This window comes from Macrobrachium rosenbergii, chromosome 15 (assembly GCF_040412425.1).
Source record: "Macrobrachium rosenbergii isolate ZJJX-2024 chromosome 15, ASM4041242v1, whole genome shotgun sequence".
NCBI classification, from domain to species: Eukaryota; Metazoa; Arthropoda; class Malacostraca; order Decapoda; family Palaemonidae; genus Macrobrachium; species Macrobrachium rosenbergii.
Genome location: NC_089755.1, coordinates 25745522 through 25764560, shown reverse-complemented (window position 1 = coordinate 25764560; position 19039 = coordinate 25745522). Strand labels below are relative to the sequence as shown.

At 39.0% G+C, this 19039-nt stretch overlaps 1 protein-coding gene across 2 annotated transcripts in view; it reads left to right on the top strand.

Moving 5' to 3' along the window:
* Nucleotides 1-2926: 2926 nt before the first annotated feature.
* LOC136846465 (cyclic nucleotide-gated channel alpha-3) overlaps nucleotides 2927-19039 on the top strand; it is a 995562-nt gene continuing 979449 nt past the window's right edge. Inside the window, exon 1 of one of the 2 annotated variants that reach the window (XM_067117263.1) lies at nucleotides 2927-3257. The gene's annotated coding sequence lies outside the window, so the exon portion shown is untranslated. The remainder of the gene's footprint in view (nucleotides 3258-19039) is intronic. The other variant, XM_067117265.1, reaches the window with a different exon arrangement.

Sequence of the window (19039 nt, the reverse complement as noted above, 5' to 3'; positions counted from 1 at the left end):
AACGAAAAATGAAAAAAGTTCAAGCTATTGAATTGCTTTCGCGATACATGTAGCGTCAGAATTTTTACTGAAAGGGTGAGAAGTGTGGAGATACGTAGAAGTGGCAGAAAGGTTAGCATTGATAAAAAGGGATCAGTGTGTCTTGAAATGGTTTGATCATGTGGAAAGTATGGAAGAAAATACGTTGATTAAAAGGGTGTGTATTTCGAAAGTGTTGGCAGTGGGGAGAGGAAGGCCTAGAAACCCTAGGACAGATGGCATGAAAGAGGTTTTGGAACAGATCCTTAAAATTGCCCTGTTTATGTAGAGGTTCAAATAGGCCTACAGATAATACTTTAGATTAAGTGAGGAAGATTTCTCCGTAAGGGGTTCATCCATGATTCAAGTGTTAAACCTAGACTGCGCTTCTTCCGCCGTCGTTGTGGATCATGCATGGACAGTGACACAACAACCCAAGATGCCGAGATGTCGGTATGATTGGTGCACACTGTGCTGCCTTCGGCTGCGCAAATAGGAAGACGCAAGGTTTGTAACCACTAATTTTTTCCGCTTCCCGAAAGACAAAGAAAAGCGAGTATATTGTTTTCACAAACCTAAAACCTTAAGAATGTGTTAAATGTAATTTTATTCAGCTGGAGAGAAGACCGTCTGATGAATTCTGGCGATCTAACATTTTCAGAGTTGACAAACAATAGTTATAGTAACAACAGTGACAGCCAGTACAAGTAGTATAACAGGACTTAAGAAAAGACTCTCAAGTAATGCTCATGCCTGAAAATGGTAAATGAATGTCGTGTTTATATTACCAGCCCAATAGGCATGAAGATCAAAACATAAACAAGACTAGATATCTTTGTGTAGAATAACATTAAACGTGAGTCCTAAGTATTTCACTAAAAGGGCAAGTTCATTGTTAGGTCATTTCTGAAGTACACTTTTTTACTGTTGTATATTTGAATGCAGACAAATGTTTCATGCAAGAAAAGCTAAGTGGAAAAACCTAAAATCTACATATCTCCTGTAACATATAATGTTCTTTTCAGAAAAATAAGAACGATATATGTGTTCAGAAATGTTTTTGTTATATATCATTGTCGATTGATGAAATATATTTAAAACAAAAAAGGTTTTTTTTTTTTTTCATAAGCATGTTATCATCTGTATCTTGTAACATACAAGACATACAACAATGGAGGAAGAACAAAATATAAACAAAATGAAACTGATAAGCAAGGTTGAAACAAGCGAAGTAGTTATTGAGATATATTTCTTTCTAGAATTCTAAATGATCTGCGAGGTGGGACAAAACACTTTTCTTCTTGAACGATGAACTTCAGAAATGTTTATTGTCTTCTGTTCCATAGTCGGTAGATCAAACTACCATTTTGGATAACAACCTTCAAGACATCATTCAAGCAGACCAGCGTTTTATCCCATGTCTTAGATCACTTAGAATTCTGGAGCGAAGTATAAGTCAGCAACTATAGTTGCTTGTTTTAACCTTGCATATCAGTTTCATTTTGTTCTTTCTTCATGATAGTTGGTTGCCTCATTTCAGTTTAAGTCCACAGGATGTACGATAACTGTAAGCATTGTATATATTTTTAAAAATACATTTCGTCTTGATATTAAAGTATATTACTGTGGGTTCTGTACATACACACACTATATTTTTAAAATATATATATATATATATATATATGATTATTATCATTTGTACGTGATTCATTTATCACACATTACAGGTGAAAAATATATTTATTTCAAGCCATTGACTGACGAAGGACTGATCAGTCCTTCGTCAATGGCTTGGAAATTCTGGTCAGGACCTACACCCTGTTTCTTATTTTTCACCTGTAATATGTGATATATATATATATATATATATATATATATATATATATATATATAATATATATTAACAGGACCTCATTCAAACTGGATGGTATCTAGTGGAGGTATGTATCCAGAAAAAGTTGCAAGCTTTCTTGGACAAACAGTCCTCATCATCAAGTATGGATGGTATCTAGTTCAGAAATTATTTTCTTGGAGAAAAAGTTACTCATTATCAAGTATCCGTACGGATACTTGATAATGAGGACTGTCCAAGAAAGTTTGTAACTTTTTCTGGATAAATATCTCCACCAGATACCATCATGTCTGAATGAGGTCCTGTTAGTAATTCTACCAATGCACAGAACAATTGTGTATGTGATAAAGTTATATATATATATATATATATATATATATATATATATATATATATATATATATATATATATATATATATATATTATATTATATATATATATATATATATATATATATATATTGTGTGTGATAATCGTTTAACAGCGTGTTAATGATGAGCGTTTCGTCCCAAGGTGGTAATAAAAGCGTTCAGATATCAAAGTCTTTAAAAAACGCAAACTCGCAAGGGTTAGATGAAATGATTGCAAGAGAAAATGGCCCCTACATGCTAGACAAGAAATTTATAAATTCTTGAATGTTTATCCATACGGCCTTAGAGATGAACTACCACTTGAATGATAGAAGTTGAATTCATTTAGGCCGATTTTCTAACTCTCAACCCTTCGCTGTCGGTGTTAGATGTTATTCATTATGTAGCGTGAATAAAAGCTTCTGTTGCCTTATTCACTGTAGTCTGGGTACGATTTCATACCCAACTAAGCAGGAAGGGAAATTATTACCATATAGTACGGATGGTTGTTGAATCAAAAGTACCGGAAAAGCATTCCATGGCGTGTTTGGTACCGAGAAATGCCACTAAACTCGAGCGTATAACCCTCCCTGATTGGCTATTGAAATCAACACGGGCCAATAATAACAGCAGTCCTCTCAAGTCGAATCCTTCGTTCGCATGAACGAAGTTAACTGAAATTATTGATGACGGGAACCAGTCGGAGTGTAGTTTTTTGCTGAAATATTACGCTACAATTTGAAAAAGCGCGTTCTTCCTCAGACTCGGTGATATTCAGCATTCTAATGACAGTTCTGACAGTGTCTGTTTGTAACCGGTTTTTGAAAGTGTCTCGTCGTTTATTCTTAAGAATAACGGTGTGTTTAACGTTTTGCCTGACCGCGTCGGGAGACACATAAATTACGTTTATTGCAAAATGGCCATGAGTGATTCTTCTTAGAAAGCCTGAGGATGAAGCTTCGATTTCCAGGGGGTTATGCATCCTCCAGAAAAGCAAGTTATGAAGTTTCAACGTCTTCGGTGCATTTGTAAGAAGGTTGGTCAGGTTGCACTAGGCCTAATCTGTATAGTCTACCTTGAATGGTAACTTATTGATGTGCATTTTTTTCTTTAAAACGGACAGGATGAGAGCGTTGAAGTCAGGTAGTATCAGTGCCATATTTTAGGTTAGGCTAGCAGTCTTTTGAACCATAGTAGAATTGTTAATAGATCCCCATATATGTGTATACAGATCGCGGTGCGGCAGACTATCACTACCTTACGTAACCTATAGCCAAGCAATACGGTACTGCTGCCGTATTCCCATCCTGCTCTTATTTGTAAGGTTTTGTTTGAAACAGACGCAGCCGAACTTTTGTTTGAATTTTCATTGTAAATAAGTCCTTTTGTCAGTTAATAATGACGAACAAATAATACGACCCTTTCGTGACATCGGCCTAACTCACCAGCTTACCAGTCACCAGAGTGGGTTAATCCTGTTGTGTAATTTTGCTTAATCGAGGTTAAATATTAATCTGTCGCCGGACTGTATACGAATCACACAGCCGAGATGTTTAAAGCTAGCCCAAGGCCCAATATATTTGTGTAGATGCTTAGGCCGCTGTGTACTTTGCAGGCTTGGGCGGGGGCTGGCGGCTTTATCAACAGATGTTAAGGTACGCAAGGCCTATATCGGCCTTGCGATTAGCACGATAAGGTGATTTTGCATTATGGCTGTTGCCGTTACACGCGTTGGCATAAGGCTAGCTTAATCATCATCAACAACAACCATTCAATAGTTTCGAACTCTTGACAAAGGTACAGTACATGATTTTTTAGTGCAAATATGCCTATAAAGTTCCAGCTACCATTTCTCAGCAAGGTCATGTAAATGAACTTTAGGCAGTACTTGCGCTAACAGTGCCAACGTACGAAAAGCCGATATAAAAAAAATAGGAATTTCACTAAAGATGGAGAAATGCTTATTATTTATATCGGCTTTTTGTATGTTGGCATTGTTAAAGGTAATTCTCTAGTATTAGCTCCGCGCCTGTTTTTACCTTGGAAACTGTTTTTTTTTTCTACACCTAAACATGGTGTTAAAGTTTTTTTTCCAAATAAACATTTCAATATTTTGTGTAGACAGTAGACGTTAAGATTGCTTTTGTATGTTTTTGGGTTTAGGCAATTACATTTCTAACTGCCAACTCCCTCGAAGCATTCAAGTGAATAAGAGAGAAAACGCATTTTTCCATGTTGTAACGGTATGCCAGTCGGCTATATTTACAAATGCATCGTAGGTAGTCCGTTAAACCATTCATCTTCCTGGGCTAACAATAGTGATGGTTTGTTATAAGTGTTATCATAATTAGTAGATTGTACATCAAAGAACAAACTCATTATCCAACGATGAAATGAAGTAATCCAGTTTCACCGGTAACACACGCGTCTATGTATGTGTGTATATATATAATATATATATATAATATATATATATATATATATATATATATATTTATATATATTTATATATATATTATATATATATATACATACATACATATATATATATATATATATATATATATATATATAGACAAAATACACGAAGGAAAGAGAAACACTGGAGCGCTGCGAGGCCTTTCGACTGTCGTCCTTTACTTAGCAGCACTCCAATGTTTCTCTTTCCTTCTTGGATTTTGGCTTTATTTATATATTCATCACGTTCCATATTTTCGTGATTCAGTTTTACACATATATTTATATATACTGTATGTACACATGTAAATACAGTATATATATACTGTATATATCTATATATATATATTATATATATATCGATGGATCCACAGTGATATACCTGTTGTCGAAGTTAAAATATATTTGTGAAGATTTGCAAAACTTATAGCTTTTGTCGATCTTCAGCATGGGCTTGGTCACTAAAAGACTTCGTTACTAAAAAACTTTAACTTCGTACACCAGTGTATCACTATGGATCTTTCAACGTATTTGATTCATCACGTCACTGTTGCTGGTTTTCATATTATATATATATATATATATATATATATATATATATAATATATATATATATATATATATATATATATATAAATATATATATATAAGCTAGGAAAAACTAAATAGGTTTACGTTTACCCTGGGCAAAAAATCTTTCACTCATAATTATAATTATATATGTACAATCACTCAAAAAAGTTTTGCAACATTCTTCAAAGCTTTTCGGACAACAGCTTATAATAGCGACATCTGGCGCTATTTGGCAACTCAGTTGTAAGCGCGTGAAACAGCTGAACACTAGTGGTGGGTCCGAGAAATTACCTGCAGTTTCCCTTAAGCAGGGCTTTTTCTGATACTGCTTACTGTTGTCATATTTTACTTAATTAAAGGATGTTACTATAATACTTCAGAGGTCATCGCAGTTCTTATGTTTTAATATTTTCATCTCCAACTGCCATCACTATCGTTGTTTTATCTCCTTCATATGTGTGAACTTTGTAGACATAGGCCTACGACTGTTACAAGTTGAACTGTTAGTCTTATTAACATCAACAAACACGACTTTTGTAAAGATTTGCTTCACATTATTATTAATTAAATTTTTGAATGACTAATCCTATACCTATTGTGAACTAGTGAAACTTAATATAAAATATACTGAACTAGACTAACAGATCTCATGTCTATTTTTGTAATACATAGAATATAATCGCACATACACACATACATACATACATACATACATACATACATACATACATACATACATACATACATACATACATACATACACACACACACACACACACACACATATATATATATATATATATATATATATATATATATATATATATATATATATATATATATACAATGCCGTTATCATGTGTAATTTCTCATTTCTTTCATTGCTACTTAGGCCTATCATTTTGATGCCTCTTATGAAGTTAACTGAACATATAACGCCTATTTTTGTATTTCTTATTATCTAAGTTTCTAAAGAATTAAAATTAGCTAGAAGTTCAACATTAATTTAGCTAATGCTAAATGCCAGCAGTGAAGAAGACTACCATGCTCATCAGTGGAGAATGTCTCCTCGTCGCAAAAGATGACTCGTACAGAAATCATCGGCCACTGGATTATATTATAACGCAAACCCTAGCCTCTATTCTTTGTGTTTCGCTGATATAAAGTGTTTCTTGGCAGGAGTATGATGAAATAATATCTTGGTCTCATGCAGCCTGTTACGGATGGTTTGAGCAGCAACTTGAAGGGATAGCTTAATGTTCTCTCTTTATAGCAACATCGGTAGTCAGGGGGGAGTTAGGCGGAGCTCCTTCAGTGATCATCCGATGATGATACTTAATAGTAGTGCAACAATGAGGTTGTCCTTCAGTTTTTACAATGAATTTATCATGTTTCCTCGTTCTCTCTGTTGGTGTATCCCTCTACACATGGTTGTTTTATTTACGCTAAGCTGCCGAGCAATATCTACGATAGAAACGTTAGTCTTATGCAAGTTAATGATTGTGGTCCGGCTTAGTGACGAGACAGTTCAAACTTTTCCTGCCCGAATGTGGAGTCACACGATAACAAACGACGTTGTGAGATTTTTTCTTTTTTGTTTTTGACAACGATAATGGTTGAATTCTTTCTTTATATATATATATATTTCATTGATGGTTATTCAATATTATTTTATTGGTCAATAAGCTTTTATCTGGATTCGAAATATAGTTTCTTCTTTGACTCTTTTGCCCAATCATCTGAAGTGAAATTTTTCAAAATGTTTCGTCATTTTTTTCGTAATATGAATTTTTCACTCACCATTCTTTTTATATTGTTAACCGTATGATTAATAACCAAAATCTAATAAGAAAATTACATTTCCTTGCAAATATCAAAAACAAATTACTGTTAGGTGAACGAAAACTTCTGGAACATGTTGCAAAACATTTTTGAGTGACTGTACATATATATATATATATATATATATATATATATATAAATATATATATATATATATATATATATATATATATATATATATATATATATATATATATATATATCTATGCATGTCTGCATTATATGTGTATGTTATATATATATATATATATATATATATATATATAATTATATATATGTAATTATGTATATGTAGAAATATATGTATATATATTATAATCACTTTAACACGTGATTCGTTTATCACAGATTACCACGGGGTGGTGGGTGGCGGGTAGAGACAGGGTGTAGGTCCTGACTAGTCTCGACTTTACTTCTAAGCCAATGGCTTGGGAATAAAGTCGAAACCGGTCAGAACCTACACCCTGTCGCAGCATTTCACCTGCGGAAATGTGTTTTATATATATATATATATATATATTATATATATATATATATATATATATATATATATATATATATATATATATATATATATATATATATATATATATATATATATATATATATATATATATATATATAATATATATATATATTTCCCCTCTGGTGGAAGTTATTCCCAAGGCGTTTAAAATTCTATATTAAACTATATTTTTGGCTTAATATTTGAGAATATTAAAAAGTTACGTGTGTTCAAGTAGCAAAAATTCCTTCATACTACATATAATATATATGTGATATATAATATATATATGAATATATATATGTATATATATATACATGAAATTTTTATCACACCGTGATTTTTTTATATACAATCATGAAGCTACAAATGTCGCTTAATATCAAATTCACGCTACCTCAGGAATATCCCTGATGGAGAATTATCACCGAAGGAGAATTTATAAGTGATAAATGGATTGGTACTGCCGAGTCACGATCCCTTGACACAGAACTTACCCAGCAACTACAGTCGACGTTGCCACTGAGCTATCAAGAGAGGTATAAGTCAATGCCGAGTCTGCTGTACTTATTTTACCCGTCGTGAGCGGGGAAGTTGTACTTTGCCTCAGCATTAACCCACCTCCACCATGATAGTTCATTGGTACGCTTGGAACACGCAGCTCTTATTATGATATTTTTTATCACACCGTGTTTTATACAGTGATAACGTCGACTGGAGTTGCTGGGTAAGTTCTGTGTCGAGGGATCGTGACCTGGCAGTACCAATCCATTTATCACTTATAAATTCTCCTTTGGTGATAATTCTCCACTGGGGATATTCCCGAGGTAGCGTGAATTTGATATTAAGCGACATTTGTAGTTTATATGATTATATATATATATATATATATATATATATATATATATATATATATATATATATATATATATATATATATATATTTATATATACACATATATATACAGCAAAAAATTCTTGTTACTTGAACACACGTAACTTTTTTTATATTCTCAAATATTAAGCCTCAAACATTAAGTCAAAACTATATTTTAATATCGAATTTTAAACACCTTGGGAATAACTTCCAACCAAGGGGAATTATTGTTGGTAAGTTCATCTGCCCTGGCCACGATTCCAAACTGGGCCATTAGTTTAGTTACAGAGATGAAAAGTTGACTTTTGACCATGTAAACTGGGTTGTCATCAGGCAGGAAAGCATGGGACTAGCAACGTCATTTTATAATCGGACGAATAACGCCGTGCGAAAGCACACTTTGAAGTTCCCCCACAGTCTCAAATGTTGGGCTAGTTCACCTTGATCAGTTGCCATGGGCCTTGGGTTAATGGATACAAAGATGTGTCAGTTTTCCGGTGCGATCAACCTGTGTGCCAATTTGAACGTGTGTTGCCGGCTTGTCATTTTTAGATTTTATTAGTAGTATCTCATCTGCACCGCATGCGTACTTACATTGCACAAAGGCTGCAGGAGATAACTCGCTCTCATGAGGAGACGCTATTTTGGTTACGGTTAATTGAGCTGTAAAGGAATCTCCATGCCTGACTAGTGATCGAAAACTTAAGAGTGTAATAAGGCTATATTGTCAGGGAAACCCTGTGCTTGCACAGGACACGTAATCGTACTTGTATCATAGTATTACGAGCTAATTATATTTGTCTAAGAACTAGAAATGTCTTGATCCTCTTAGTCGCATCTTGATGAGGTAAGGCAAATAAAGCATCCGTACTAGGTCTAGGCATCTGTTCGAATTAAAATAATAGGGCATCGTCGATTGTCGCAATATAAAATTGTGTAAACACTACAAAATTTTGTAAACATTGATGAGTTAAGGATTTACAGTAGACCTATACATTGACATCAGTGTACTTGTGGTAGGCATAGCAGGGCAGAGAGATGTTACTACATATCCTCTCATCACGAGGTGAAAGACCTAAATTTATGTAAAAAGCGAAAATGCAGCAAAATAATCTTCGTAACTAGGTAGTGTCTACATCTTTTTAGTACTATTTTCTCTTGAGACAGAGAATATTTAAACTAAACTGTGAGAAGAAATCGGTATAGCTCTTGTGTGTCAAACCATTTTGATAAAACTAGTCGTCAATCTGGTTGGCCTAAAAATAAAAAAAAAAATAAAGAAAAATGGATGGTAGTCTTTTAGGGGAAGGACTCAGAATATTTTATATTGTGTTGAGTATTATTATGTACTTACGTTGTATGATGTATTGTAATGCACTTCCGGTAAGAATTATTGTGACTGAGTACGCTTACTTTGATAGCTTCCTTTAGGCATTGGTTATCTTCCGTCCACCTTAATAAATAATTTACTATCTCCTAAGAAATTTGCTGATATAGGCTTAATTTCGTACTTTTTGAAAAAATAATTCATAATGGTAGATTCGAATTGACCTAGTGCATTCTGGAGGAAAGGATTTCAGATACGTAATATGGGATAAGGCTGCTAACTTCAAATCCTTCTATACCATGGTTTTGACCCTTATAGTCAATAAGTACTACCTGTAGTAGGCGCATAACTGTCTGGTGAGGTCAAGGGACATTATGAATTTTGTTAAATGACCTTAAATCTATGCAATTGTACAGCCCTTACCCTTAGGTCGGTTTTGATGAAAATAATCAGAATGCTCATCGTTCATAGCTTGGAGAAAAATACTGGTAAACGTTTGTGTTAAGACACATTGTGCAGCAGCGTACAGAATTTACCAAATCCTTTCTGATGGTTTTTCTTAATAACGAGAGGTATTTTAGTACTTGTATTTCAGTTACATTCTGTATGTGAAGCTAACTGATATTATTCACGAGATATATTCTGTATGTAAAGCTAATTAAGATTATTTACGAATAGCGTAGATGGAAAGTAGTTGATGATGAAATTTTGTTGGAGGGTTTTGCATTTAGTAGCAGTGTGGGACAGGGAAAAGTTATGGCCCTACTAATGTCAGCCCTTCTCATGGATATTATAATGGATAAAAGTAGTCAGACATTGGAGTAATGGCGGAAAGTTGACAGAATTAAAAGGTGCTGCTGACGCTGGTTTATTTACCAAATTGGCTCTAAACTTTAAAGCTTGCTTGACAGAATGCATCGTATTTCAAGAGAGATGGATTTGAGATAAATTTAATAAAAAACAATGAGGACAGAGTATGCCCAAAAGTGTGGAATAGTATTAGATGAGCATGCATTGGTGAGGTTCAGTCTTGAAAATATTTAGGAACAATGATATCTATCATGGGTTCTATAGATTTGGGATTTGGTAAAAGACGAAAAAAGAAAAGGTAAACGATGGACAAACTAAATAGGACTCGGAAATCAAATTGATTGAAATGTACTCCAAAGTAAGATTGCTCAATAGTCTAGTTCGATCCCTTGTGCCTGTATGAACATGTGTCATGGCAAAAACTACAAGATGTTTCAAATATGAAAATAACGCTTTATAGCAGGACATAGGGAGAAATACCATATGAGAAATTACGTAAGATCTACAGTATAGGCTATGTAGGCTAGATGAGGTAATGATGGAAGGGAGATGATAGCTTGGACAGAGCTTCGCACAACCCCTGGAAGAATGGTATGTGGTATGGTAGTGTCATCTGGGATCATCTGTTTTGGAAGACCCGGTGTAACAGTCTGTATTTCCCCTTGTCCGAAATTTCCCCCAGGGGAAATATGGCCCAGGATATATTTCCCCCTGCGGGAATTTCGTCCCAGGATAATATTCCCCCTCTGGGCCAAGATTCCCCCAACCCCACTACTGTTATAAGAGCATGGCTATGGCGGCGACGTGTAGCAACGACAGCCTGCCAGACAGGATAATTATCATCACGACTAAACTACCTCTTAGGGGTCATTATCTTTGTTATTTACAGTCTTTTGTTTATGTTTATACAGAAATCCCCAACGGGCTTGTACTAAACCGCGAAGGTGGATACATGTAGGGGGGAGAAATGGCCTAGAGAGGGAAAAATATCCTAGGTCCAAAATTCCCCCTGGGGGAAAACAGCCTGGGTTGTTATTCCCGGGGGGAAATAAATCCTAGGCTAATTTTCCCAGGGGGAATTTCAGTCGGGGGGGGGGATAATTTCCTGCTACACCGGACCAGCAACGTAGGTGACAATTGTGAGGAGGGAGGCCGGAGTTGAATGGAGATGTATGGAATTGAAAGCAAAGACGCGAGTGTGTGAGTTGCACAGAGGCTAGTAGTTATATTTTGGGGTAAAAATCTTAACTTCTTTGCAGCATACATAGGTGACAATATTTGTCAAGCTTAAGCAATATCATTCAGTGGTGGGGCTTATACCATGCCAGTGAGCGAGCTGTAGTTAGTGAAAGGTGTGGTTGTACTAAATTAATATTATGTCTGGAAGAAAAGTCTACAATTACTACATCGGGTCCTATTCATTTGATGAATCAGAATACAATTGCAATGTAACTGGAGGGACAGTTATTGTGTAAACACGCTCTCCAAACGAGAGTATTCCAAAAATGTATTAGTTTATGTTAAGGGCTTTATCATTTTCTGTGGACTCAAAGAAGTACGAAAGCGGAGACTTGACAAAAATATTGTTTCATCTGGCATCTGTTGGTTGAGATTAAGGCAACCTCATGCTAGCTAGGGCCCTTGCTCAAAGTGCGATAAAATGTTAAAGAGCATAACAGTCCTGGGGTAGAACTCTAGAATCATCCATTCAACGGAGCTGAGTCTGCTATTGCGCTGAATTTCGTTTTAATTTTTTTCCTCCGAAAATTTGTTAACCAGGGTCGTATTGCCAGTGCGTTAGGTTACTGTGCAATTCATAATTTCTCATATTTGCGTGATTAGCCCTGATATTTCTTTCATTTTGATTGATTTCATTGCAAGGGTAGGTAATATATAATAGACAAGGCGTTTAAACCAACTAGATGTGATACTGTAGAACTTACCGTGATTGGCATACAAATAGATGGAAAATTACAAACCACTTGTTGTTACCTACAAAGTTTTGTCTAATATTGTACTATCAGTGGTTATTGATATACCAGTAAAATATGTAACTGCAGACCTAACTCCCCCCCGGCCCCCTCCATACTTTCTGAAATGAATTGTATTCATTTACTTTCACACCGTGAGAGCCAGACGAATTATTTGAATACACTCACATTTTAAGTAATTCTTCTGCAAATATTTAAATAAATTCCTCTGGAGAACAGGGCATAAGATATGCTGTGCCACCCAACATAGCTTTATAAGTTCTAAGTATACACCTGCCAATGCAGTTGGTCACATGAAAGGTCAGCTTTTTAGGTGATTTGACAAGGCCAGCCCTGATTATTACTGATGATGGCCCCGATGAAAGCAGTTATATGTACTGGAGGTTACTTCATTGCATAGACCACTGATGTCCTATTCATCACAGCAAATGCCACAGGGAGAAGCTTGTGGTGAGTACTTGGCCTCACGCAAGTGTAATGTAAACGTTGAAAGAAGAGTCTTTCTCGGTCTACTACACCACATAGGTCTGTGAATGCTGTGTCAGAGCCGTCTCCGACCTCTCGATGAAAGAAGATTTGTGTAGTAAGATTGTGTATCATGGTGAGGAAGAGCGACAGTAATGGTTCTCTATTTCCATGTGCAAGTGGTTTTGAGAATGGCACAGTCATCATGTTAGTTTCAAGTAGGCCTAGTTTAGAAATGTCTCAATAGTATCAGTTTTAGGTTTTCAGTTTTTGTATTTTGTTGGTCAGTTACATATATTATGTAATATTTTACTGCTTAGAATGAGACAAGACTTAAAGTCACACCATGGGCACATTTTTGACGCTCTTTATTGATTCCGTATGTTACTTCAATAAATGGTTCTGTTCTTTGAAAAGTTGGCTTTTATGTAAGTTTTTATTCTCAGCTGAATGATTCGCAGGCAAAGACAGATAAATTCCCACCGTTTATTTATACTGTACTTACGAAACACTCTAACACCAAGCTAAATACCTCACTCACGAAACACACCAACACCAAGCTAAATACCTCACTCCTTACTTCGTCACGTAATGTTTGAATGACCCCATTCTGTTATTTGTTAACGATTGTAATTACATTTGTCAGCATTATCTTGTTATCTTTCTTTGTTGTCAATTTTGATTTTAATTTTATCTGAAGTCGGAGATTTCCTGAAAACTTTGAGGTAATTATGGTACGGTATTTTTGTAGTTGGTTTTCGTTTTCAGTTATCCATTTTTTCAACGGCACTTCTCGTGTAGGTACTGTAATCATTCCGACTACTGACTTCAAAATTTAACTTTAGTTTTTAGACACACACACACACACACTCTCTCTCTCTCTCTCTCTCTCTCTCTCTCTCTCTCTCTCTCTCTCTCTCTCTCTCTCAATTATCAGTATGTTGAGGCGCTCAAATCTGTTGCTTAATTATAAATCGGCGGGAGGTGGCTGAAAGCTTTGCAGACGTTTAATAGGTTGCATTTGTTTGATTTTTAGTGAGGAAAATCGCTACGTCAGTGGATATGGAGAATTACACGGAAGACAGGCGTTTTTATGGGACGGGGCTTTCTGTTTCACCTTCATTTATTTGTGATAGATTTTACTGAACTCTTTGCTGTACTGTACGAACGAAAGGGGTTGTGATGAAGGGTAGGGTTCAACAGACTGTGGCACGTGGGTATGTAAGAATGGAATTCAGACAAATCACTGTTGGTTGCGGAGGTTGGTTTCGTCGTGGAATGTGGCCCCCGAGATTCTGTAAGAGGTGCAAAAAAGAGAGCAGGAGGACATGTACTGCCGGTTTATTAAGAAAGCAGGCCGCTTTTAAAGGACGTCATACAAAGGCATACAATAGGATACATGACCCGAGGTCAATTGTTCTCGATGTGAAACAGGACAGATAAATACAAATAACATGTAAAGATAAAAGTACAAGAATTGGCACAATAATGTTCTGACACATGTACAACGTAAACAGGCACAAATGAATCAATAACAGATACGCATTTACATAGATAAAAATGTGGCTATTTACGTTCCTGAAAGTAGGACTTCAACAGATCTAGTTTAGAAAATATTTTGGCCCCGTGAAAAGAGGCCGTGAGATCTTGCATTTTTGGAAGGGGGTAATGATCTGGATCCGTTGCGAGGTTGAGCCACCTGTAGTCGTCGCAGGGTCGCCAGGAGCCGTCCGGTTTCTGCACCATGTGGAGGGGGGAGGCCCACGGGCTGGAGGCCAGGGACGCCATGGTGTGTGCGACCCCGGGGATGAACCTCCTGTAGTAATTGACCATCCCGAGGAATTCTTGTACGGCCTTGACGGAGGTAGGGGTGGGGAACCTGGCAACGGCTTCGACTTTCGATGCGAATGGGGTGATGGCTCCCGGGGATATTTCGAGGCCCAGGAAGTTGACTCTTTCGACGCCAAAGGTGCATTTGTCGAACCTGACGACGAGACCGTTCTCCTGCAGGCGCTGCAAGACCTTCCGGATGTGTCGCAGGTGTTCTTTGTGGGATCAGGAAAAAATTGAAATGTCATCGACGTAGCAGACGCAGAAGTTTGGGTCCCCCAGGATGCTGTCCATCATTCTCTGGAAAGTCGCCCCTGCATTCCCCAGGCCGAAGGTGGAGAAGGCGAAGACGTAGGACCCGAAGGGCGTGATGATGGCGGTTTTGGGAATGTCCTCTGGAGCTACTGGTACCTGGAAGTAGGATTTTAAAAGATCTAATTTAGAAAATATTTTGGCCCCGTGGAAAGAGGCCGTGAGGTCTTGCATATTTGGGAGAGGGTAGTGGTCTGGTTCTGTGGCGAGGTTGAGTTGCCTGTAGTCGCTGCAGGGTCTCCAGGAGCCGTCTGGTTTCTGCACCATGTGGAGGGGGGAGGCCCACGGGCTGGAGGCCTTTCTACATATGCCCATACGCTCCATCTCGGCGAAAGTGTCCTTGGCCTCCTGAAGGTGCCGAGGGGGAAGTCTCTGGAACTTTGCATGCGTCGGGGGGTCCTTCGTCTTGATGTGATGGTAAATTCCGTGTTTGGCGGGGGCCCTGGGCACCTGACGCAGTTCGGGCTTGAATACCTCGGGGAATTCCTTCAGGAGTGAGGCGTACTGGTGTGGAGCGACGGAACAGACTGTGGGTGTGCTGGGACCCGTTGCCAGGGGAAGGGACTGGCAGGACTCGGTGTCCAGCAGGCGTTTGTAGTCGACGTCGACTGCCAGTCCAAAGTGGGCCAGGAAGTCCGCTCCCAGGAGTGGGGTCCCCACGTCTGCAACGATGAAGTTCCACTTGTACCTCCGGCCCAGGATGGAGACCGACAGGAGCTTGGTGCCATTGGAGAGGATGGGGGACCTGTTGGCGGCCGTCAGGAGGCAGCCGGGTCTGGCGGGCGCTTGCGGTCCTCTCTGGAAGGCGGGAACACTGACTGCACGTTCCCAGTGTCGATCAGCATCATCATGCCAGAGATGGTGTCGCGGATGTAGAAACCTACTGGTGCGGGGCTCCTGGGTGCTACTGCTGCCATGGCGGCCTTTGCTGGTGGCCGCTGCTTCCCCCAGTTTTTGGATGGGCGAAAAGGCGGGGGGCTCACAGTTCTGGGCGTCCTTGCCGTACCTCCGGTGGTAGTAGCAAGGCCCCGGCAATTGCTTCTTCTGGTGATGGGTTTGCCGCCTCCTGACAATGGCGTTGACCTCCTCTGCCTCGGTTTCCTCCGGCTGGAGGCAGTTGATGGGGTGTGCGGGCGTGGATGCCCGCTTCGCTGCCCTCATGGAGTCAGTCAGCTGCTGTACCATTTTAATCAGGTCCTCGACTGGCAGGGTGTAGGGCTCCAAGATCTGGGCCCGAACCTCCGGGAGGAGCTGACGGAGGAAGATCTCCCTCGACAGGCTTATCTCCGTGTGCCTGCCGCTGCTGTCCGTCCTGGGTAGGATGAGAAGGTCCTGGATGGTGTTCCACGTCTCCAGGAGGTTCGGGTCGTGCCGGGGGTTGTTGGCAAGGTCGAGGGCGCGGGCGGCTCTCTCGGAAACCGGCAGGGAGCAGGTCTCGACAAGAGAGGCCTTCAGCTTCTGGTAGGTGGCAGGGCTTGCAGCAGACACCCACAGGATGATCTTCCTGTAAACCTCCTCCGGGAGGGCATTAATTACGATGTCTGCCTGCAGCACTTCGTCGGTCAGGCCTAGGTCAGGCCTGCCACCCTAAACTGCCCCTCGACCCTGTAGAGCCATGATGATGGGTTGTAGTGTGTGAACGGAGGCAGCTTTATGGTGAGGGCAGACCGCGGTTGGTCTGTCAGGAGGGGCAGCGTGCGAGGAGCAGGTACCGGCGTGGAGGAGCGCACGAGCCTTGGCCATTGGGTTTTGCGCAAGGGAGGTATCAGACTCCACGAAGCTCTGGGTTATTTGTATGTGGGAGGGAATGTCTGCGTCCATGCTCGCTTCTGCACTCTAACTTGGAGTGTGAGTTACACTTGTGTCAATACATGCTTGGGAGCTTGCCGTGTGGGTCCGCTAATGACGCCAGTGATCTGCCAACGAGGGTCGGTACGCCCGAACGCTTCGTTAAAGCGCTGTAGTTAGTCCGTTAGGGGCGTGGGGCAGTTCATCGGGCCAAAAGTAAGTCGCCGTTTGGGTCCATTAATGGCTCTGGGAACCACTCCGGGGTCACCACTGTGAGAGGGTGCAAAAGAGAGAGCAGGTAGACATTGACTGTTAGTTTATTAAGGGAGCACCCTGCTTATAAAGCGGTATGCGGACGTCAGTACAAAGACATACAAGGACATACAGGTGGCCCGAGATCAATTGTTCTCTATGTGAACAGGACAGGTACATACAGATAACGTGACAAATAAAATTAACAGATTAGACACAAAAAATGCTCTGACACACATACAATACAGAAGGGCACAAATGAGTTAAGTAATAAATGCATATTTACATAAAACGTGGCTAGGTATTGCGACCTAGGGTCAGGAGAAAAGGCACCGTAGAAAACGGGGGGTTCACTAAAGAAAACCTGTTGAGCGGGGACTTTACAGGTTTTACGATATGCCAGAGGTTGCCTTTGCAAGTTTATTTCTCACAGTCATTAACTTGCAGAGTTTTACACCACAATAAAAGTTGCTGTTACAAATTTTTTCTCACAAAGTTATTAACTTGCAGGGTTTTATGCCACGCCAGAGGTTGGCCTTGCAAGTTTTTTTTCAGAAAGTCATTAACTTGCAGGATTTTATGCCATGTCAGAGGTTGCCCTTGCAAGTTTTTTTTTCACCTAGTCATTAACTTGCAGGATTTTACGCCACGCCAGAGGTTGCCTTTGTAAATTTTTTCTTACAAAGTCATTAACTTGCAGGGCTTTATGCCACGCCAGAGGTTGCCTCTGCAAGTTTTTTTTTCACAGTCATTAACTTGCAGGGTTTTACACCACGCCAGAGGTTGCCTTTGTGAGTTTTTCTTCTCACAAAATCATTAACTGTAGGTTTTTATGCCACGCCAGAGGTTGCCTTTGCAAGTTTTTTTCTCACAAAGTCATTAAGTTGCAGGGTTTTACGCCATGCAAGAGGTTTCCTTTGCAAGTTTTTTCTTGAGGTCATTAACTTGAGGGTTTTACGCCACGCCAGAGGTTGCCTTTGCTAGTTTTTTTCTTAAGGCATTAACTTGCAGGGTTTTATGCCACTGCATAGGTTGCCTTTGCAAGTTTATTTTCTCAAAGTCATTAACTTGCAGGGTTTTACACCACGCCAGAGGTTGCCCTTGCATATTGTTTTTCTCACAAAATCATTAACTTGCAGGGTTTTACGCCACACGAGAGGTTGCCGTTGCAAGTTTTTTTCTTAAAAAGTCATTAACTTGCAGGGTTTTACGTCACGCCAGAGGTTGCCTTTGCAAGTTTTTTCTTACAAAGTTATTGACTTGCAGGGTTTTACGCCACACCAGTGGTTGCCTTTGTAAGTTTTTTTTTTACAAAGATATTAAGTTGCAGGGTTTTACGCCATGCCGGTGGTTGCCTTTGCAAGTTTTTTTTCTTACGAGGTCATTAACTTGCAGAGTTTTCCAGCACACCAGAGGTTGCCTTTGCAAGTTTTTTTCTCACAAAGTTATAAACTTGCAGGGTTTAATGCCACGCCAGAGGTTGCCTTTGCAAGTTTTTTTTGTCACAAAGGCTTTAACTTGCAGGGTTTTACGCCATGCCAGAGGTTGCCTTTGCAAGTTTTTTTCTCACAAAGTTATTAACTTTCAGGATTTTATGCCATGCCAGAGGTTGCCCTTGCAAGTTATTTTTTTTATAAAGTCATTAACTTGCAGGGTTTTACGCTATGTCAGAGGTTGCCTTTTCAATTTCTTCTCTTACAAAGTCATAAACTTGCAGGGTTTTTCGCCACCCCAGAGGTTGCCTTTGCAAGTTTTTTTCTTAAAAAGTTATTAACTTGCAAGGTTTTAC